The sequence below is a fragment of the Bombus vosnesenskii genome, unplaced genomic scaffold (genome assembly GCF_011952255.1).
Source record: "Bombus vosnesenskii isolate JDL3184/JDL3185 unplaced genomic scaffold, Bvos_JDL3184-5_v1.1 scf7180000013286, whole genome shotgun sequence".
Lineage (NCBI taxonomy): Eukaryota > Metazoa > Arthropoda > Insecta > Hymenoptera > Apidae > Bombus > Bombus vosnesenskii.
In genome coordinates, this window is record NW_022882939.1 from 311,023 (window position 1) to 336,061 (window position 25,039).

Here is a 25,039-nt window from a genome sequence, read left to right on the forward strand (position 1 = left end):
TACGATCTGTGATAAATAGTCTGTGAGTGTTTAATATGTTCATGAAGAATTCAAAGACTGTGTGGCAATACACGCGATGTATTTTCCTATGGAATATACAAAATACCCAAGGAATGTACATATAGCGTTTCGGGAATGAAACAAATATTTGTCCACGTTCTATTTCTTTTTTTTTTTATGTGCAAAAAAATATAGAAAATGCTCGAGGTAAAATACTCGTTGTAATAACGTTGAAGGATAAAGCGAAGTTCTATTTATTAATATTATTGAAGCAATTTAATAAAATAATGCTGAACGATTGTGGTATTTTATAATATAAAATCTTGTCGTTTGGAATTTCGTGTTCGAAATTTGTATGAATCGTAGTCACGTGTTTGTACGATATCGTTATTAACATGCTATTGCATTGGATTCTAGGAAATAGATTCAAAGTTTCGATATTCAAGCATGAAACTTTTAATCTCCTGTATATTTCCCCGAAATTGCAATATCTTTTCGTTTCATCGATGTTTGGTTTGAACGTGCTTAAAGAGGGATATTTTAGCTAGCTGATGAGCAGATTTTTTGCTATACGATTGCTACTTAAAGAGACCAAAGCGTATAGGAATGACTAATTACGTTTTCATCACATTATAAAACCCTACATTAGCTCCACAGACATGGAATAAATTACCACATTTAGCAACGCGCCTGTTGCTTGTTAGGGGCACGTCTACTCACCATATTTCTTACTTTAAACATTCCATGAAACAGCGTAAATTACGTCGGATTACTCACGGAACAATATAACAAGCAGTTTCAAGCCCTCTTTCTCTCTTTCCTATTAAGGTATTTGTTAAAAAGTTACCTCACGTGAACGTTACGGTTAATTTCTCATTCGGCGGAAAATGTACAATGCCTGTCTCGTATTCCACAGACTACGTATTGTTTGTATAATGCACAGTCGAATATAAGGCTGAATCCTCTTGTGAAACAAATATTTTTTACCTTTGTTTAAAAAGAAAGAACATTATTCAAAAATACAATCTCGTTAATTTCCATATTTATAATACGCTATCGAGTATCAAAGTTTTATAACGTTCTAGAGAATTCTACACTAAAATCGAACGAATTACTTTACGAATAATATCCTCGATATCCTTCTTCGACTCATTTGCTTTAAAAATCCCTTAGAACAAATTAATAAATTCCCTAGGAATTCAGAAAGAATCGCGTGTCAAAATCAATCCAACCCTCGAACAAAATATTCTCCAAACAATATTCCAAAATTCTCTGCAACTCCTTTACTCTGAAAGTCCCTTACAACATACCATTAAACGTAGAGACTTTTAAAAAGTCCTAAAACATTCCACGTTAAAGCCGAATCGACCCTTGCAGAAAATATTCCGCAAATAATCGTCAAACCCTCCCCAATCTGCTCGCGTATCAAAATTCCCCTCAAATAGAATTAAACTCTTAACACAATTTTCAATTAGCACGAACGTTACACGATTCACATCGACGCAACAGAATCATCGATCCTGCGAACACGTCGCGATTCATCGGTTTCCAAGGCATGACGCGTTGACTCCTGGTGGAAAATCAGTGGGCCTCGCGTAATCCATCGCCTGATAGTGATAGCGATACGTGATAAAGAGGATGACGTTCGTAATTTTTCATTGATCCGAGAGGAAGCGGCGCGTGTTCCATTAGTGCACGCGATCAATCCTCACCCGTTGACTAGGAAATTGCGAAAAACGCAGCGGTTCCGGGCGCGCCCCAGCCGCCCCCGTAATTGGACATCCTCGCCGCCATAAAAATAGCCGTTTCATTTTATGGGCAATTAATTTCAACGGAGGACGCGTTCTCGCGAGGCGTGCTCGCGGCGAACTCGGGCCCCAGCTCTCGTTCTCTCTCCTTCCTTTTTCGTCATTCCATGAAAACGGCGTAATATCGGGTCGAACGAACGACTATTAAAAAAAAAAAAAAGGAGCGTGGCTGTAAATTTGCGTCACGTCGGCCGTGGACGATTGTGCACTCCGACTTCTCTCTCTCTCTCTCTCTCTCTCCCCTCCCTCCCTCTCTACCCTCTTCAACGCGTAATCGCGTTACGCGAGAAATTAATTCCGGCAAAGAATGCATTATAATTTCTCCGGATGTTCTGACTTTTTCTTTCTTTTCCTTTTCTACCTGATTTTCTGTGATGGTTCGAATGGCAAAGACAAGGTTTTCATAGAGATGCTCGAATTTTTGAATAGCTTAGTATTGATAAAGCTTTTCAGGAAATAGTATTGGTCTAATAGTAGAAGCTGCGGAGTAGTCGAAATTTTTCAATCGGATCAAATTCGTAGCTTTTTTAGATTCGTCGAGCAATTCGTAATTTTGTATGAAAAATATATTAATCTATTACGATGTATATTTACATATTTGAATGACTTTGTCTTTTCCCTTTACATTATGTATTTTTACTTTCTTTGGAACAAGTTTTATATGTGTTTCAGCCATTGCTAGTTCTAGCACATAATATAATTACATGTAATTATATAGATATAATAGAATGTATTTAACAAAATATAGTATAGTAATAAGTATAATATAAGTAATATAGTATAGTAATAAGTAATAAGTAATATAGTATAGTATAGTATAATATAGTAAGTATAGTATAGTAATATATAAATAATTTATAATACATTATGATTATACTACAGCATATTATTCAATATACTTGATATTATTATTGAACTGATTTGCTCTATAATATAATTACGTATATCATATATTCAATATAATGATTATTTCCACTCTGCAACGACAGGTAGTATCTTTCTTTTCAATGAGTGCAAGATGCATGATGAATCTACTACCTACGTGTTTAACAATGTACCTGTAGATTTTTATTCTTTGAAGGGATAGAAAATGTAAATTTATTCATCTTGAATTAATAAGCTGGTAATACCCTTACAAAGGGCGTGTACTTTGCATGAATTTAAATTAAACCATTATTAGACTTCATACGTATTTTAATATCATAATGACATTAAGGTTTTCTTTCTATTGTAGTACGTCGAATAATTCATATACTTCTCGCTAATTTGCGATATGATACGCTCGTTTTAGCGTAAATTCTATTGTACAGGTCGAATGTAACAAGTCCGTATTTCCAATCTCTTTTCAATTTTTTTTTCTGTGAACAGCCACTTCATGTACCGGCAATGTTTTATTCCAAATGAAGGAGAATTTGCATAAAGCTGCAATACTAATTTACATTAACTCTATTCTCCATAGCATGTGCATCGTGGATGTTAACGTTATTTTTATTGGTTTTTCTCCGATTCTCCATTCGTGTCTGTGTAGATTATTTTAACGTTCGTTAAAAAAGATATTTTTGTTATACATAAATTTACTATTTCAGTACTGATAAAATTATACAGATAGCGTCAAAGGTTCGGTATATCGTGGATAAAGAACATAATTCTATTTTCGAAGATAATTGCATCAAATTTTACTTTAAATCCAGCTGATTACATAAGCTCGTTTCTTTTTAGTACCAGGTATATACACACACAAAAGTATCCAGACGCTTACTTTATATTGGACAGGATGTGTTTCAATTACCAACTTAAGAACAAACGAAATTGCTACGATTTCACCCTTTGTAATCGCTGTAACTACGTACAATGGAATATCACAATGAGAATTAAACTTACTCTTCAAAATGTTCAAGATTAAAAAGTAATATTCATAATTTGTCAAACCATGTAGAGTTATTTTGTTATTCGACAAACTCTTTATCTTCAGAATTTGTAATTTTTTAATCACAAGCCAAATTAAGATTTACAACTATCTACGTATTTTTCGAGTCGAATTACGTATCAAGGTCAAAGTTTCTCGCGAAACGTTAAAACGCGAGCAATCTTTTCACTAGGCTGACTTTTCGAATATCATCGAGATATCGTTGATCGTCGAAATTTTATCGCAGCAAATCGTGCTACTTATTCGCCCGCTATTAGTCGTAATTCGCGCTGCTAGCTCGACAAACACGAAAATGCGCGATCATTAACTCGATTCCCTTAACGAAAGTGCAACTTCGTACGCTTTTAAACCCGCTTAATGACGTCCTGTGCCTTTTCCGCTCTCACGAGTTCGAGTGTGTTTTCAATGAGAGTTTTCAGCCGCGAAACACGTCTTTTAGTCTTCTGGCTGTGCACGAGCCTCGCAAGAACACACCCAGAACGCTATTATAATCGAAAATGTTTACAATCGCCGGCTCGAATGTTCTGGTAATAGCATAAATGACGGAAACATAAGGAAATGTAAGCACCCATCTAGTATAATAATTTCCCCCGATCGTCCATTAAATTATAATATTCTCCTCAGTGCGATCACGACGACTGTATATTTCGATTTGAATTACTTCTTTCCTACTTCATTTAATTTCCATAATACTTGCATCTTCAAAAATTTAACAATACCTTGACTATTCGTGTGTCATAAAAATATTTCATTATCGATAAATTCTAAGCTTCTTGAGTAATTTTAATGTTCGTCACTGCCATTATTAATATTAGCATCATAAAATTATTAATTAATATCTCTTTTTGGCATTCAAACCAGATGAAAGAGTTTGTTTTTCTGTCGGTATTTGAAATATTAGACAGGGTAATATTTTTTAAACATATTGGATGAAATATTGTTATAAAATACTTAAAATTTACTATGATAGTACGTCAAAGTTATTTCTTGATATTCGTATAAGAATTCCAGGGAACTACACGACGCTGAAAAGGGAAAAAAAGGAAAAAAAAGAAACAATGTTCGAAGTCAATTTCCCGCCGAAAAGTTAGAAAGCCAATTTACAATAATCGTAAAGAACACGCCACTTATGAGCCAAGCGTTATCAGAATGCATACCTTCAAGATCGTAACAATTTCGTTGCTTTGGATTCGAAACTTTGGTTGCCGGTTCCTTTCGCTCGTAAAATCTAACCGCGGTGTTCCACATCGAAACATTTCTCCCAGATCAATTTCTTGATTCACGAGGTTCGCTCCATGAGAACAATTCTATTTCGAACCTGTGATCTCATTTGTAAATTGCGCTATAGACGAACAATCGCGAGAGTGACTTTCACTCGTTAAGAACTTGTAATCTGTTAATTACGATTCGACCTGTGGCCTTATGAAGCCGTTCCACGCGATCGCATGAACGATTAACTTAAAACAACGGTTGAAGCTAATTTTACGACAACTATGAGTGGGAACGATAGTTGGTTTTCTAACTGCTTGTTACTGAAAGCAAAGTGTTGTTACGATCGAAGAAAGTTTCTAGGTTTTTTTAAGTTTCACGAATCTGTAGAATTTTACCATTTCATAAATATTGTTTATATTTGAAATTGTTTATTGTCTACTATATTTTTCATATCTTAATTTCCTATTGTTCGACTGTTCGAAGATCGAAGAAATTTCATTCCAAAGTTTATCAGGATAGTGGAAACTTTTGGAATTTATCGAGTCTTGTAAATATTTCAAATCTTTCTGCCGAGATGTTTCTTACGCTTGTAACAAGTATAGTAATCATTCCAAATGTTATTGGTATATACGATATTTATCATGTTTTTATATCATACAAAAACGGGATGCTCTAGTATCAAACGATTGAACATAATTAATTCTCCTAACTAAATCAATTTAAGTCAGTAATAACTAACAATTCATAGTAGATAATTCCTTCCATATGAAACAAACGTCGATATAAAAATTCACGTGTTTTTTCGAGAATATTCAAATAGGAACAGAGCAAGCTTACAGAAACGTCAAATATTTGAATGAATGGGATCCATCTCCGTCAAACGTGGCCTGTCTGTTTTTCCTATCGTGGTTTAATCGCACCTGATCGTTTAATCGAATTCTTTGGAAGCTGAAACGACTGCTGTTCTATTTTTCTGTCAATAGATTCGACCGACGAATGAACAAATTTTGGCCCAATAAATTCTATACTTTTATTGTCTCGTTAAAATACGTTGCCATATTGAAGTGTATTCCCGGAACGATTTGAGTCTCCATTTTGAACATCCCAGTCGCTTGCGAGAAATGTTCATTGTGAGAAATTGAACTAATCCTCGCCCATTCGAGTTCAACTATCGCGTTTGGTACTAATATACGCAATAAGAACACCAATAATCAATAAACAGTTAGACATACAACCGCAAGCATCCTCCTATATCACGCAACTAAAATAACAGAAATCGTAACGAACACTAAAACTCCCCCATCTCTCGCAATTAGTAGAAATTGTATACCAAACCAGTTACTAAAAACAAGTCGCTAAAACTTAATTGTCCACGCGAGAAGAAGCAATGCATCCCGATCGGCACTATAATTTTCATATCTTTTCTTTCTTGGCGCTGAGAATTCCGAGCGCTCCAGTTGCATCCGCGAGAACGAGAAATCGTTGGGCCTAGCGAATCGATTTCGCGCATAAACTTCATAGCGCTGCCGCACGATTCGACTCGTCTGACCAAGGACATAATCGAGCGGGCAATATTCGCGCGTACCCAAGCCTCTGCGTCCTCTCTCTATCTCTCTCTCTCTCTCTTTCTCTCTCGATGCAGGTACGACGAGACGATAAAATCCGGCGAGAGCCAACGCAAAATCGGCTGAATCGACTCGCGTGTGGAACAGCCGCCGGAACCACGGACCCATGCAAATTGCATTAATATGTCGTGTAAACGGCCGGCAAATTGCTTCACCATCGATTTCGGTGCGCCAGCAATATCGTTAGACGCGAAAGCCGCCACTCTCCTCGTCGACGCGTGGCGTTGCTTCCATTTCGTACCGGTGACCGCTAACATTTTCCCCGGCTGTGTTTCCTTTTTTTGTCACCTTGTCTTCCTCCTTTACTGTCTGTTTTATATATGTAAGCGGTATATATGTCGTGTAATTCGCGTAATTCGCGTAATTCGCAGCAATTTTCACTGTTTTTAAGCACTGTCTCGAGGTTTTAGTCGGCTTGTTTTAAGAACGGCGATTGCTGGCTGGTAACAAATTTTGCCAGCGCGAGATTAACGTCGTTACGTTCCTTAGGCAATTTTCGATCCAACTGCGGTTTTCTATCGTGAACACTTTTTCTAAACGGGAGAAAGAAGTGTAGAATGTAGTACCGTTCCAATTCCACGCAGAATTTTTTCCTTGAAAACACGTTAATAGCGATAGGCGAGTTTTGATTTATCGTTCGAATTATGCATTTTTTTTTTAATAATTATTTCTTTATTCGAAGGTCCCCTGTTTTATATATGTTGTACGATATTTATATTTTCAGGCAAAACTGATGTACTCATGAATTTTTATGCTCCGTTTAACAAACTAGAAGTCTCTTTGTGCGTCGAATTAACAGCGGAATTTCGTAGCAAAAATAATAGAATATTAGAAATTTCTTTTAAATTAAGATGCTGCAAATGCTAGAAGTTGGAGTATTTTAGTCACGTGTGAAGAGAAAAGATTCAAATAAAAATTTTAGGATACTACAATGAATATTAATATCAAGAGAGAAATTGTACTCGTAATATATTAAATGAACAGCATAAATGAATTTAATTAAAAGCATATCCTTTTTTCCCCTACGTATACTATTTTACTTTACGTGTATTTTTATAATGTAAACATTTAATCATCAACGAATTAACCTTTCCACGGACAAAAATATCTTGTGTAAAATTCCTAATATAAAACGAAGAGTAAGTTGCAAAAGGAAAATGATCGAAACGAGGATAACTAAAAACAGAGCAATTGGATTTTACTTTTTAAACGGAATTGGTTTGAAAAACCGATCGAGAAGAGGGAAAATAATTTTCTGGAGGGCGAAAGAGCAACATAACCGCGCTGCCATAATATAATTCAAAGAATATCGCGTGTTTATTCATCAGGCGAATCTTCGATTCGCCAGAACCAAGTACCTACCCCGTCGATTTCCAATATCCAATTCTCTAGAGGAATATCTGCTCGAGTACTCAATGAGCGGCAGAAATACCATTCATCAAGGATCATTAAGCAACGACTGATGCTGGTCGTAATCGTGCGCAGAACGTCGTAGATTGATAATTCTCCACGTTCCCCCTCGATTTCTCACGGAAGTACGTGGACGCTATCGAAGGGGTGAGTTCCACTGCGAATCCAACGTTCAAGCAACAGGTTAACATAGTTTTTTCCTCTTCCCGAAGGGGATTCGTGTGTTCTGTTTATTTAGTATTTATTAAACGATTATTTATTATTATACGCGTGCACGTGTTTAAGAGATACATCCTCAGTAAATTTCATAAATTCTATTAACCTAAAATTATTGTCTTAAAGCTTCTTAAGGCTTAATTGAACCTTTTTTACTTTTAACAATCCTCCTTGAACCTTTTTAACAATCGTCTTTGTTTCGTTAATCTTCATTCTGAAATTTATTGGTCAGCTCATATTAGCAGCTTATTTTTATATAAAATATCTTTATCTAAGGAAAAATTAATTCATCGGCGATTACAAAAAATATTGGTTGCTGCTTCAATAACTTAAGCCTAAAACACGTGCAATTTTTGACTAATAACACAATCAAAATAGTGTTCATTGTTCTGATAATGATTTATATCTGCTAACAATGGCAAGGAATTCCTACATAGCTTTTATGTATAGTATGTAGTACAGAGATGAAGTATAATAGAAGAGGTGCATTCGTTTGAAATGTATAAAACTTTAGTCATATTGTTTAATCTACTTCTGGACATTGATACAATGTAATAAAGTGATTATAGTAAATAGTAATAAAAAACTGGAATTATAGAATTTTTAGTTGAAAGAAACAAATTCTCCCTCTCATTCCCTGTCTCTCTTTCTTTCTCTACTCTACATGTTACTATATCCTAAAAAATACTGGTCTATCCATAAAACATTTCGAACGTCATAAAAGCCAAACCAAAATAAACTATGAACATCGAAACCAGAGCGACCCAGTGGTACAATAAAAATATCCACGTTCCATCCTCGGAAACAAAACAATCGAAGCGAGGGAAAAGCCGAGACGAACAAAAACCATCCTCCTAAGCCAAATATAAAAAAAGAATCGACGAAAAGAATAATAAAAGATAAAAAAGACTGATAAAAGGTAAAGAAAATACCGACTCCTCCTCAACAAAGAAATCGAAATAAAAGAAAGAGGAGTAAAAAAAAAGGGGGGGAGGGGTAGGGGGAAGAAGAAATGAAAGACGGAAGCGAAGCAGAACAGCCGGAAAAGACAAAGAGGGGGATGAAAGAGAGAAAGAAGGGTTAGACGTCGTGTGGACGGCTCGAAGGACAGCAACAAGTGGCAGAGCGACGACTCTTCTCTCGGTGGAACGACAGAACAGAGTCGACGAAATCGGGTAGAGAGTAGACGCGCGACCTTTGAACCGGCCTCCGCGAGGGCCGGAAGCGAAAATTCATCGTGGAATCCGCGCGGAGCTCGTAACGGCGGAAGGAGAGTACGGAGGGCGGTAAAAAACGTGTTCGAAAGTCCCGAGTTTTACGTCACAGCCGGCTTTATTTTCCACGTCGCATGCTCTGACTTTCAATGAAGAGAACAATCTACACTGACAAATGCTATCCCTAATGAATCTCGTGAATTCTTTACGAACCATTCCTCCGATAATAAAAATTGATTCAAAGCTATTTTCTTTAATTATCGCTTCATCTTTGTTCCTTTTATCTTCAGAATTCTTAGTATGCAATTTTCTTTTATTTCTGCGTCGTTGGATATTAGTAGACCGCGGACTGACATTTTTATGGGCACGATTAAAGAAATATAATTTAAATCGAAATTCGTTTTATTTATCAAAGATTATAACGAATATTATTTTTGATATTTGATATAATTTTCTATGCTGTATACGTTCTGACCACGTTTGCAACTTTAAATTTCACATACATAATTGCATAAAAATTCACAGTCTGATGATTAGTAAATTGCGATTTCATTTATGAAAATAAATTGGAAGTTTTAGATGAAGATATAATTAGAGTTTTGTGTGCCAAGTAATTTGAAAGTACATTTCCGTAGAGAAAAATATCTTGCTACGCGATAGCAACGCGTTTATTGAATGTGACATTTCTTGGTTTATTACGTATTTATTTTTGAATGGCGCTTTACAAGCTTTTAATTAACTATTTGCGTTTCATATCGGAATGAACAGATTGGCATATTAAACAGCAAAACAACTCATGCAATTTTGTTGCAATTTTCTGTTTTCGAGCGTAAAAAGTTATTTATCAAGATAATGAGGAACGAAACGTAACAATCGCAAATTAAAATCTTTAAAATTCATGTTTGAGACAGATTTATGGTCTCTATGATGATGAATTATTTATCAAAATTGGCCATTAACCTTTGCAAATGTTGTATATTGCTTATAAATATAAATAGAAGTGGACATATATATATATAAATATATATATTCTATATCTATATATATATATCTATATCTATATATATATATATCTATTCTATATGATATATATATATATATATATATATATATATATATATATATATATATATATATATATATATATATATATATATATATATATATATATATATATATATATATATATATATATATATATATATATATATATATATATATATATATATATATATATCATTATAATGCGCTAACATGAAACAAATATCTCATTAAAAATCTATGAATCCCTTCTTTCGTTTCTTTTATTTGAAATTAAATTTTATTTCGTATCTGTTATTAGTTTGTTCGTAACAAAGCTGCTAATCCTTTTCTTCTAGTAACTTTCTTCTACATTGAAGACTTTCGATAGGGATGAAGATTTTGTAATAGAAATTAATGTCCTTTAGATAAATTAGATAAATTAATTTTTTACTGGAGCCTTATATATATAATATTCACTTTTTGATTTCCATCATATCGTTCCCTATTTTCCTTTTCTTTCTCTCTAATAACTTTCCATATCCTTAGATTAAAAACGAAAACTAACTATAGATAAATATCTATAACCAGTAATATATTTCAATTGCTATAACAGTAAAATAATAATAAAATTCGTACATTTATCTAAAAAAAGAACAAATCAATCTAAATCAAGAATGACTATACCAAGTGGAAGCAACGTTCGCGATGTACATACTAAGACAAAGCCGTAACGAGAATAATGGTTGCCCCACGAATTTAATGAAAAATTTAATGGAGAATTTAATGAAGAATTTAATGAAAACTCGGGTCGTATCTTCTGGTCCGGAGGACGATTAATCTTCTGACAAGGGCCTCGTTGAGGGCCGATCCGATCGTCTCGGTTCGTTCTGTACGTAGCCATGCGCGTCGGATTCCTTCCGCCGGACGAAACTCATTCCCGATGACTCGGCGGTATGTTTTCGAGCAGCATGGGAACCACAATTAGGGCTCACGGGCCAGAAATGGCGGAATAATCCCACTGCTTTGTTCGCCATTTGGTATTCGATCGTGATTGCTTCTCCGGATAAGAAAATCGACGACGACTTCTTCGTTTATCGATCGCATCTCCTCCGTGGCAAGAAGCTCCTTAAAATCCACGGACATTTGTATACAAGCTTGACGACACGTTTCCAAGCGTGTCGATTTTTTTACGACAGATTTCTTCAAACGGGACTTTATTTATTACTTTCTCATTGGATGAAAGTAATACTAAAATACTGTCTTTCCTACAATAGTATCGCGTTTGTAAAGTGTCTAACGAGAAGAGCTTTTATATAGTACTATTTAAACAAAAATCTTCATCTTAGATCTTCATTTATTTATTACGATTTTCTCAACACGTTTTCATCGCTGTAAATCCAGAAATTGCCTTCGAGCAAATATTTCTCCTTTAATATTTATACAAATTAATAAGAGCTGTTAACCGTCCAATAATTTCAGCATTCACAATGTAACCGATTTATAAAGAGGTTCTTGAAAATTAATTAATATTCTCCACTTGCAGCGTTTCCTAATTAAAAGATCCAACTCTCTTATGCTATAACTAGGTTGGAGATGGAATTTGTCTGCTAAATACGTTATTCGAACCGGTGTCGTCAGAAGAGAGAAATACCGCGACAAGTATCGAGTTTCCACGTTTATTTCGAAAATTTTGTCATCGTACGGAAAACGAGGTCTGACCTGGAATTTTACCTCGCAATCAGCTGATTCCTGAATTCGTGTGTACATCTAATTATCGACACCGAGTTTGCGCAAAGTCAACTTTTCATGTCCCCGTTTCGAATTTTAAACAGCCATTCGTACGAAACGTAAAGCGAGTTTCGAACACGCGGCTACGTTCACCCTGTCAATATATTCTTCAAGTTCTAATCGAATTAACGATTCTCGATCAAAGGTTCTTTCGTTGCGATACAAAAAATTTCTATGAAAAAGAAACAAGAAAATTTACTTGTATTACTTCTTCACCGAGGCCCATCGTTAATCTTTATCAATAAAAAGCAAAGAGATTATTTAAAAGTAAAGATATCTAATCTCGGATGATTTTTTCTAATTTTTAATTGGAAAGAAAGACAAGCTTTGTCTTCCTAAAAAGGAACTCTATCCCTGTCTCGGCTAAATCTATTGAATTTCGAAGGATCTCGTCACCGGTCAACTCTTAATAGCCCAAACGCCCCGTTAAGCCCATCGTCGCAACCCTAATTGCACGAAAAAGAATCCCCTTGGCTGCTTATTACAAGATCGCTCTGTCCCCTCTAATTTTCCTCCTCGTTATCGTCGATTTCGAAACTTTCAGCGAACACTTAATTGGCATGTTGTTATATCGATGGAATAAACGAATTGGGTTAGATACAGACCGAGGAAAGCGGACGATAGAACAAAACCGAGAGAAATTAAATCGTTACAAAAACAAACGACGCAAAAGGAAGGAAAATTGAATAGACGAGAAAAGGAGGAAAAGAAAGATAGAGAGAACAAATTCGTAAAGAATTGAAGGTGAAGGTAAATCTTGGAACGAGGATGAAATACCGACGGTGGAACAGGGGATGGCAAGGATGGGAGAAGTGGAAGAAGTAAGGAAACGCTGGAGAACAAGAATAAGTTTCTGTAATTTTACTGAGCAAACAGTAGTAATGGGCTTGGGGAATTCTCCAGGACTTCTAAGTGGCGGACTATCGGGGGACTGGCTTGCGACTTCAGCAATTCCGTAATGACACTTCTCGGATGTAGCTTGGCACGTGTTACGAAGCTTCCAATTAGCGTTGCTCTCGTTTACATTAGAAATCGCCGCTCGCCGAGCGTAAAACTAGTCGCTGTTCGCCGCCTAAAGACAGCACCTGGCGCATCAAGATCGTTAATTACTTAATTACCCGGGTACCGTGCGTCCTAGGGCGCAATTTTCGCTGGCTAATGGTAGCTGCGAGAACGCCGCTTCTACGCGTCTCCCAACCTACGAAAATCTTGACGAAACCAACTCTTTGCGGGGACACTTGTTTAACGTAAATCCATTAAGCGACGAAAAAATTACGGTTCTGAGAAAAGATCGAAGTTTCAGTTGGAATATTTTGTCGTCTTTCATCGACATACGACGAGAAAGATGGTTTCGTAGTTTCTGTTTGATTGATTAACAAATTTAACGATGTTGGTTTGGTAATATGCGAATCATTTAGAAGTTAAACCGATCGATTCCATCCGAATCATGATGTCAAACCGATTTCTTGAAAAATTGACGCTTTCTAGTTATGTTCTGCGCGATGCTTCTTACTACGTTGCTTCTATCATTTATTTCTGTATTTATTAATTTAGTTTTTAAGCTGTCGGCTTAACCATAACGATTATATATCATATTATTTGGTTGTAGGATTAAACGTTAATCGTTAAACGCACTTTAAATAGCGGATTAAATGTATATTTTGTTACTCGTATTATTTTGATCAAACTTTTTCCTTTTTTGAAACTGAAAAAAATTTGTTTACACGCGTACCTACACGGGCGGAGGTAGCAAAAATTTTCAATTACCTCACAGCATCTGCATGTTTTAATAAAACTAGCAATATGTGTGCTAATAAATTAAGCCCCACCGATTCGCACGCTAATGGTATATTTCAAAATTAAACTTCGTTCGCGCGCCCTTTATGAAAAATTCATATTTACGCCAAAACTTTTTTCAAAGAGGTATATAAATTAAACGATTCTCTCATAAAAGCACAATATTAAACTCGATCTATAAAAGAAACTTCTGCACGTATTAACACTCGTGCAACCATCTCTCTCTCTCTCTCTCTCAATCAAACCTGTTTAGTATTATTCAAATATGTCACTGCGAAATTTCGATATTCCCTTATAAAACATTCTTAATATCAATAGAAATCCATTAAGAATAATTAAAAATCCATAAATTCCACAAAACAAAGTCACTACAAAAGTCGTCACAATCTTTTCACAAGAATCAATTATTTCTTTAAAATTCTTTCATTAAAATAAAGTCAAAGTTACAATCACTAAAACACTACAATGTATATAAAAATCTGTCGATTCAACAAATCATCGTTAATATACAGGACATCGTACTTTTTTTTACAAAAATTAATGTTACATTAGATGGATAACGGGTTCATTCGTCTTTTACTAGTGTATATGTTATAAAGAACGTACTAATGCAAGAATGTTTCTTACGAAAGACATATATTTATAAAAAGAATGGGATAAATATGTTATTCCCCGATTATATGCGTAACTCGATTTTACACAAAAATAACAACGCTTTATGTGCTCGTTTGAGGAAACGCGAACGGACTTATTTTAATCGACTTAATATTTTATCAAACTTATCATTAGAATAGAATCAGTATCTTCAGTATCAGTATCTTTAAAATACAAGCTCAAAATATACCAAATCTATAAAATGAAATTGATTTAGCGATTTCAACAAAGATCACAGCTCCGTAAAATTACTAACGCTTCTGTTTCACGTATCGATCGCTGAAAAAACGTACAGAAAGTACAAGGAAGACGTATCGCGACGCGAGACGTGGCGTGGAAAGAAAACTCACGATCCTGGCCAGAAAGCAGCAGATTTATGCGAATGTTTAATGAGAGTCTCGGTAAACGAGACTCGGGCAAACGAGATTCTGTCGGAGAGATTCCAATATCATGTATGAAGCGGAGCAAAGTACACTTGAGGGGTAGCTACTTCCTGCCGGCGCTGCACGGCGGCAGCTGCTTTTGTATATTCAATTTAGGGTAATAACCAGCGCCGCGGGTAATTTGCTGGCGTACGCAGACTTTATGATCATGTTACTGATCGTGTAAAAGAATGAAAAATTTATTTATCATTAATGGATATTTATAGCATCGACATCCCACGAATGCGTTTATACCAGATTTTCGATAATATTTCTAATGTATGGATATTCAGACATTTACCTTGAATTGTAAGTGATAGAAGCTTGAACCTATAAAATACGATTTATTATATTTATTGTATAATACTAAACTCGTATAGTGAAAACTCCTTGATCATGAGATATTTGAAAAAATTGTCTTTAAAGGTGTAACCATTTACCAAATTAAAAATATAATTATGCAATAAAACCTATTATATACAGCTATGATGATCACGAAAAGAAACAAAATAATTGAAATTCGATTTATTCACAATTTTAAAATATAGAACGTATGTTCTATAAAAAATAAGCAAATATCTAGATATTTTTGTACGGTAGTGTATTATATCGCTGATCGATCAAAATTTCTTAATGTACAAATTCACTGGGCTTTGGTCAAAAAACAATCGTAAATGTAATGGGAATATCGCAAAAGGGTAGAAGCGTTCACATTTAATCGACGATGTGCCGTACAGCAGTAGTATCCGGTTTCCAAGGTACGTAAGAAGATCGACGGATAAAGGGAGTCCAATAATAAAATAATGGCACTGGCACGCGATCCATGGGGATATCAGTGGTCGCGTGCACGATGCGAGTCTGTGCCCCGTAGGAAATTATTTCTTCGTTTCACGTGCGAGCTGACTCTTTATCGAGGGATGATCTATTGCGATCAAGGTGAAATTACATCGACTACCCCACAGGTGCTATTCACCTGAGGGTGATAGATTCCTCGGTGAATAAAGAAGCAAGCCTTCCATTTCTTCCTTCCCTTTTCAACGCCATGCTACCTGTTTTATTATCTATTTTTGTCATCTGATTTTCATATCGGATTACCAATCTATGGTGATGTGAAGATCTAACAATAGCTTCTAATCTTGTGGAAATCACAGTGGATTTTGTAAATCGAAAGCCTGCGATCATTTTCCAAGCTGTACCAATACTGAATTCGAAATTAGTGACATAGATGTCAATTGATTTTTGATTAAGTGACAGAGTTTTCTGTAACAGAATTTTTGGTTAACATATTTTCTTTTTAATTTTTTGGTGATTCGAATAATGATGTTAATCTTTCGACTGGTAGAGTTTTACGAAAATTTGTCGGTATTAAGATTACAAACATGAATGTCTGTAGTACTATAGTAAATGATAAGATATATAATCTCTATGACTCCTAACAGACAATGTAAATTTGTAATCTGTCAATTATGTGAAAAGGTAGCATGTGCTGCATTTAATTATTAATTCATCGTTCAGTTATAGTCTATAAACATTGAGCGGATTTAAATATTGTTAGGATATTTATGAACAATATCAATATTCGATGAACAATATACGATGTAAAATTTCAGTCCTCAAGTGAATATTATTTAAAGTTATTGAAACCACATAACGTTTCTTATTAAAAAGAAATTAAAATATTAAAAGACTGTAATATAAAGAATTGACATGAACAAGGATACCTTTATTCACTTTTTAATATAAAAGAACGACGTGATTACATTATATTTAAACATTGTTCTTTCTACCTTAATTGTGCTTCATTTATTAAAATTTGTTCATTCCTTCCTCTACCGCGTTGTTTAATATTTATTAATTTCAAATGAATGGAAATTATGCAGCAATTATTACAAACGCTTTCATACGATGCAATGATCTCATCTTGAATTGAATATTTATAACGGGATACGGCGCTTTATTTCCAGAAACATGGTAAATTGCTTTCGCCGCTGATAGTGTCTTCGTCGAACATGTCTATTAATTACGTTAATTATCCCGTTCTGATGAATACAGGACAAAGTATGTTTCATGCCTCATTACTATAATTTACAGTACAAATAAAGTGGAACGAAATACAAAGAAATTGTCGGATTCATGATAAGAAATTTAAACTCTGGCAATCAGTTTGCTGCATAAATATACTGTCTATTAACACAAATTTATGAAAAACACCCTGAAAAAATCTACAAGTAATCCATACGGAATTCGAGAACAGAACATCAAGCTGTAGAAAATTTTTATGAATATGCGTTGCATAAAACTCTTTGAAATGTTATTAGCGTTCTACTAAGACACCGTCATTATATATATTTTTCTTCGCTAAATTCTTCGTCAATTTCTTAAATCATCCAACAATTATCATACTCCACACATAAAATATTTACCGAGGAAAGAACATCCCAGAGTTTGAGAACAACATATGACTGTTAAACATACGCACAAATCCCACTCGACGGCCGCGTTTGATCCTTTCTTTCCCTAAGAATCTCATCGGTCCAACGAGTGACCAAACATCAAACAAGCTCTACAAACCGCGCGTATACCTCTAAAAAATCTGAGAAAACATTCGTCCGCCAAACAGACGAACGATGTTTAACAACCCTCTTCGGATTGTCTCGCCTGGCAGAGGAAAAGAGGCCGGTCGAGAAGCGACGAAAGGTCGATTCGAGGGGTGGTTTGCTCGGAAACGGGATACACTCGAGTATTTTTTCAACGGGGAGCCGCGAAATAAGGACCTCCAACCTCGTGAAGAACGAGATTCCCTCGAAAGGAGTGGAACCGGTTCTGGAGGCACGTGGCAAAAGCCGAACCTCGAACGTAAGTCCCATCGAAGCAACGCAAACGAAAGTAGCTCGTACGCTGACTCGAGTTCCCTCTGTTTGAGCTTATCACACGCGTACGTCCCCATTGTTTGCATGGTTAGCAAAAAAAAAAAAAGAAAAAAAAGAAAGGGAGGCCGCGAACAGGCAAATCGAGGGATGTTTTTTCTGACGACAGGTAGAGAGAGGGGAAGAGAGAAAAAAAGAAAGAGAGAGACAGAGAGTGAGAGAGTGAACTCTCTCGCGGTACGTTGCTTTCGGCGTCCTCGAAACACCGATCGAGATTGTTTCTTTCTTTGCGTCTTCAACTCGAGATATTTCGCCGAACGCCAGGACAAACAGTTTCGCGAGTCAGCGAGACGCTTTCCAAACGGAATAAAGGACCAACTCCCAGTAAACACTTGTCACTTGTCCTTTGTGGTCTTTCTTTTCCTTTTTACGTGGATTGTTTTTCCTCTGTTTCTTTGATATGAAGAGGTTTCAGTAAAACCGTGCCCGATGAAGTGTTTCTGGAGTTGTGCAAATTGTTTGTAGCAAATGTGAGAACAATGTTAAAATATATATGTAGTTTGTACGTAATAATTGATTACATAAGTGGTAATTATTTTTGGATTGTTTATATCTTTTCTACTATATGTAATTTTTATTTAGACGAATGGTGATCCGTTTTGAACTTTCGTGAGTTATTTTTCCTCTATTTCGTCCATATGGAAGAGTTTCGATAAAATCGTGCTCGGTAGAATGTTTTTGGCAAGAGTGCAAATTGTTTTTAGCAAATTGTATAAGAGTGGGTGATGTTTATTGAATTTGATGGATTCTGAATTTTTACAATGTATTTTTACTTGTTGGCAGGACATAAAAATAAATAAATGGTTATTATTTTCTGTGGCTTATATCATTCTACTTTATATACTCGATAGGAGATACGCGTTAAGATACACAATTTAATTTCCATTTTTTCCGCTGATCAGTGGTCGAAAAACAAAAAACACATGCTTTTCCATCAGTTGCTGTCAGTACGTTAAAAGAATAGGTCCCTTTGATTCATAGCGATCTGACAGGTGCATCTATCCGGAACTTTATTAAAAACACTGGGTCATCATCGCTATCATCGATTCGCGTACATCAGTCCTCGCAGGTCGATCGAACGCATCTAGTGGACCTTTCGAAACGAATTCGTCCTGGGACGACCTAAATGCGGCCAACAAAAAGATAGAAAAGATAGACTGAAATAAACTACATATAAATAAAAAAAAAGGAATTGGAAATTGAAAAAAAAGATGAAAAAGTGTTAAACAAATAGGTGATTCTTGCGAATTCAGAACCGGTCGAATAGAGAAGAAAGGTAAAAAACAAAAAGCAGTGACCAACGATGTTTCGATTACCGTCCATCCTCTCCAGCACGAAAACGAACCATTCGGTGCAATAACGTCCGTGTAATGGTTGTTTCAGCTTTTGTCTCTCTTCTTTTGCGAAATAACTGCACGTTGTGAAATCGGTACACAGTCGATTTATCCCCGTGCATGTAGCACCCCATGACTCCTGCCATTTTTTCTTTTCTTCAAAGTTGAAACTTCATTATTCTTTTTTCTTCTACCGCTTCCTTTCTCCATTACCCTCCCAGACGTTCCTTCTTTTTTGACGATCCCTTTTTATTCCACTCGCGATCGTCCTTTTACCCGGTTTTTCTGCTTCTCTGTTGTTCATTCGTTTCTTCTTCAGCTTCTTCTGTCTGCCCCTATTATCTCTTTGTCTTTTCTTTTCTCTATCTCCATCCGCCACTTTGACCCACTTGCTGCTTTTCTGCATTAAACTTTTCTTCTCCTACTCTTTGAACTTTCTCACAATCGACCTTAGTGTTTGTCTTTCCGTTCGATCGATATTTCATCGATCGCGTTCTCTGATTGTCACTCAGCTTCTTTTTTTAGCTTATTTTTATATTCTATACACTCGAGAGATTATAGGCATTTTTCCTTTAATTGATAATCGAAAAGTTGCGACGATAAACGACGAAGTGTCAAAGAAACAGAGAACGATCTTTTTAGAGGGATAAATTTCACTAATCCGATGTATTTTTCACCATTTATTCATTCCTTTAAATTTGTAAATGTATGCTGAAAATTCATAGCGTGTGAGTGATATACGATGCAGATGCTCGAATCAATAGAAGTATAAGTTTTTGTTTCTAGTGTATATTCTCAATTTTGCTACTTGAATGTTTCAAACAGATGGAGGAAAATTTTAGGAAATATTTGAAATGGTAGAAACTTATTACATTCTCCAAAATAAAATATCGCGCTTCGTTTTACAACCAATTAAAGCGTCGGTTATAAATTCGAATTAATGGTTTGCCGTCGCTTAAGCCTGGATTATTAAACCGTCGAGCAAAGAGTTCTTGTTATCAGGATAATTATCACAACGGCAATTTACTTTCAAAAATACCTCCACGAAAATTTCGTGAAATTCTTTGAGAACGACACTTTTGCAGAAATTTAGCAAAGCGCCACAGGCTGGTGCATCTTTCTTCTTATTTCGTGTCTGGTTACCAACTTTTTCCTGTTTCAACGAGCAGACAGAAGAGTAACGCGTTTCGCGTGATGAGAGTGCACTCGTGATAATTTATCCTATTGTAGGTGGAAAATTTAGAAGGGACTTAAGAGTCCGGGTCATTTGAGGCATTTTAGATAATGAGACGGTCTCTGCTAACTAGTTTCCCGGAAATGAAACGTTTCTAACTCTTTCTAAATGTGATGTGAAATTGTACCGATCTACTTAAACGATATTCTTCAGGACTGAACTTTTTCATAACAATATTTTGTTTTCTAAAAAAGTTTCTACAGAATTTTTCGAGCGTATACGTGAGGCTGTGTTAGGCTAGCGATGTTCCTAAAATTTTTCTATTGATCAGACCATCTTTCACAAACTTCTGCAAACATAATACCGATATGTAACAGTCAAACTATCGACTAAAGCATAAAATTCGAACCGAGGAGATCAGAATGAAAAATATCTAATGCAAGTGAACCTAATTCAAAACCTTAGTCGTTTATTTTTCAAAAAAAAAAAAAAAAAAAAAAGAAACTTTAAGTCCCAAGAAATGTATCGTTAAAAATCCATAAAATTTCTGTGAAAAATTATGAATTGATCATTTTGACCGTTCTGTTACATGTAGCGTTAAAAAAGACACATTTTTCGTGTTATTCTTCGCAGTTTATCAAAAAATTCAGAGATCTTCTGCAGGCTACGTTTCTCGACGAACGATTTCATGTCTAAGGACACTCAAGACCTTGTGGCTACCACCACGTTTCATCGGGGCACTGACTCCATACGTCCATAACGACCCCATCGGATTTGGCCCCGTCGACGTCCACCTTAGCAATTCGTTTTCTCGAGTTCTTCTCCTCCTTCGTTCCTTCCTTCGCTCGGTTCTCGCTTTTTGGTCTGGAGCAGCGAACTTCGATGGCTTAACGACGACTCGACGGTGTGTTCAAGCGGAAAGTTCACAGAGACCTCTTAAGGGAATTTATGGATTCTTTTTTCTCGTCTGGTCGAAAGTTAATCCCGTTGAAATTGATCGCAATTGATCGTCTATGGGCTCCCGTGAATCCCGCGGCTCGTCGTCCGGGTACCATCCTAAATGATTCGATGAAATTTGGAAGAAATGAAGGTTTCTCCGTTTGAAATATATAATTTTCAAATGTATAGGAATTTGAAGAAAATTTTACTGTTTCTGTAACTGGAACCTTATTTCCTTTCCCCAGATACAGTATAGTTTTTCTATAAATAAATAATACAAATAAGTATCTTTGCATTTAGCTTCACTTTATCGATCATTACTTGAAAAAACTGTAAAAATGTTACTCGGTCACCACTCGATACCATATACGTATTTATCATGACGATACAATATTCTTCGCTAAATGTGAAGAGGATAACGAATATTCAATGAAATAGTAAGTCGTCCAAATGCAATGTGTCCGTTAATAACAACGTACATGTTAAAGAATTAAAGCAAGGGTATTTTTAATATTATGCGCTGAGTATTATTAATGTTAGATTAGATATTACTAAGTTGTGTTAACCATTACATTTTTATATGACACACGAGTATGTGTCTACAAAGATCGTCTTTCATCCGTTGAAACAGTCATTTCTAAAAAATACTACGCGACATTTCAAAACACTACGATACAAATGCTTTAGGTATCGTCTCCGGAAATAATATTCACCAGCAACCTAACTTACCAAAGATTACGCATTTCCCCGTTCTCGTTACGTGAAATACGTTCAAAGCGTTCATGGCTAGTCTCATAGTCAAGCGTTTTTCCTACAGGAGGCACAACACGGACGAAGGTTTAAGCAGATCGTATCGAATAAAGCGTCGAGATCGCGATCGCGATTCCGGAAGCATCGTCAGATATAAAGCAGTTCTCTCGGATACTCAGGACTAGCCGGTCCCGCGAAAAGATAAATGGGTTCGTTCCCTCAAAAGTAACACGTCGACCCCGTTTTATCAGGAATTCGTTCGTTCACGTGGCAGGTTGCATTAAACCCAGCCGTGGCGCGATAACGAACAGCCGGCACTGTTATTATTCTGTAATCCTACGGCTGTGACGTTTCGAACGGATTGATTCGCGGCCGTGTATAATTACGCGAGCCTTTATCGCGCGCGAGCAAACGAAGAAACGGAGAAACAACGAAGGGATCGGTAAAGTGGGGAGGGTTAATGGAAGCGGAAAGGAAAGGGTGTGTCTCGCAGGGAAAAAGAAGGACGCGGTAACGAAGAGCCAGGCAACCCGGCAATTCTGATCTCTTTTAAAACTTTGTTAACTCACCAAGACACGCTGTACATGCCGAGACATTTTTGTTATTCCCTTGATGGAAGTTTTTAAGGCGAACAAGCTTTCTGGGAAGGTAACTTGTACATATATTGCAGATCGTTTTGACATCTTGAAAGCTATGATGAAGATAAAGGGGTACGTTGTAACTTGTACCACTTAAAGTGGATTCATTGGTTAAAGGTAGTTTAAAACGATTTTTCTCGGAAAGAAGTTTTTGTAGAATATGAAAGAATCCATCGATGAGTGCGTGCAAAAGTATAGTGTATAATTTAAACAGGACGTGTAGTTGCATTTTTCATTGCCACTGTAATGGGATACGGCCGTCATGATGATGTTGACAAGATTCCAAGCCAAACTGAAAATATATGTAGAAGTTACAAGACATTCGTGACAAACGCATATATTTAGTAGAAAATTAGTAGACAGCGCGAATGATCATCTTAAAAATACAATGAATGTTAAGAATGATTCTATTGAAACTTGTCGATGTAATAAGTACTTGACTGTTTAAATACTTTAGTGATCTTTGCAAAATATATACTTGCATTATATACATTTTTATGTTTGTTCTAAGTCTCATCAACATAGAGTTAACGAAATTTCAAAATGCTTAGTATAACACACATAATATATTCGTAAAAGGTTTCTACAAGTGTTCGAATACTTTCACGAGCCGCCGTATATAACGAACAATACTTATCCATCTTCTTCGGTACCGAACAACAAAACAAGACACAGATAGAACAGAAGAGAATATGAGGAATGCAGAGGAACGGAACGAAGGGGCACGCAACCCCGAAACATTAATCTCCTTAAAACTAAGCCAAGTATTACGCGATTAGTTGCTGCTTTAAATTCGTTCGGACGGAAGCGGCGGAAGCAGTGGATTTACGGACGGCAACCAGTTGTATCGCGGGTATTACGAAGTTATCGAATAAAATATGCATTCCGGAATCCATACTCTCTCTCGTACGAAAGTTACCTCCGAAAATTATTCGCGCGCTTGCGTTTCTGACCGTGGTTTGAACACCGCGAGCATAAATAAAGGAGAATTTGCCGAACGGCATATATCCTTGGAACGTTAATCTTCTTAAAACCACGCGGCAAGTATTATGTGATTAGTTGCCGCCTTAAATTCGTCCCAGCGTAATCTTTTTATAAGAGGATTTCCGGTTTGCTCTCGTGGTGCCGCGTATTAATCAGTTATCGAACGAAACAGATTTGTCCCGCTCGATTGTGATATCTTTACCACATCTGCTTTTTTATCGAACGATTATATGGCTGACGAGTTTCTTGAAATTAAATATGAAGTTAATTCCTTCGAGGAGAGTGGTATAATTTCGGTATTTCTACTTAATGATTATTGTAAGATGATACAAAACATTATACTGCCATTGTAAGTATTGTAAATATAGATAATCTTGTGAAAAAGATAGCACAACTTATATTCTTCTATTGTTAAAAATGTGAAACGCGAAACATTGGTTCAATTGTTTTTTGTATTATTGTACAATAAAGTTGAAACGTTCGTTGATTTTTGTACTCAAAAGAATTCATAAATGAAATAATATTTTGAACAGCATGAAGAATTCAGAAGGTCCCTTACCACATCAATTTTCTAAAATTCCAATCTTCCTGGAGCAGTTTTAACAATTTGGAATTGAGATCTCTTATCATATATTGGAATTTACAAGTTTTAAGGAAGCTAAACATTTATTGCGCGATGATTTTCTAAATACTACAATATCGATTAATTGTTATATCTTATTTACTTAAATTATAATATTTGATAATATTGGTCACTTTTATCCTCTTTATTTTAAATTATACGAGCTCTTAAGTTTTTTTTAGAAATTCTATAGTATAAGACGAATCAAATTTCTGAACTTTTGTTACATTTCCTTAATGAAACAAGTTACTATCGAAATTAGGAACTATGTACACATTCCACTATACCTCGATATGTCAGTAAATGTGACGCGTGTGTAAGTTTATTAATGTTTACCAAGGCGCAATTTCCTATTGGCCCAGGGCGTTTCATTAGCGTTAGATGTCTCAAGATAGTCACGATGTCACATGAATTACCAAACTGTCTCTTGTACTGAGATGGGAATGATCACTTTTTGCTATTATCCTAATCGCTTCGCTAATATATCTTGTATTATTAAGATGAAATAGAGAATTGTTGTAGGTACTCGATCATTAAATACACGTAGCATTTTCGACGCGAGTATTGGAATTCAT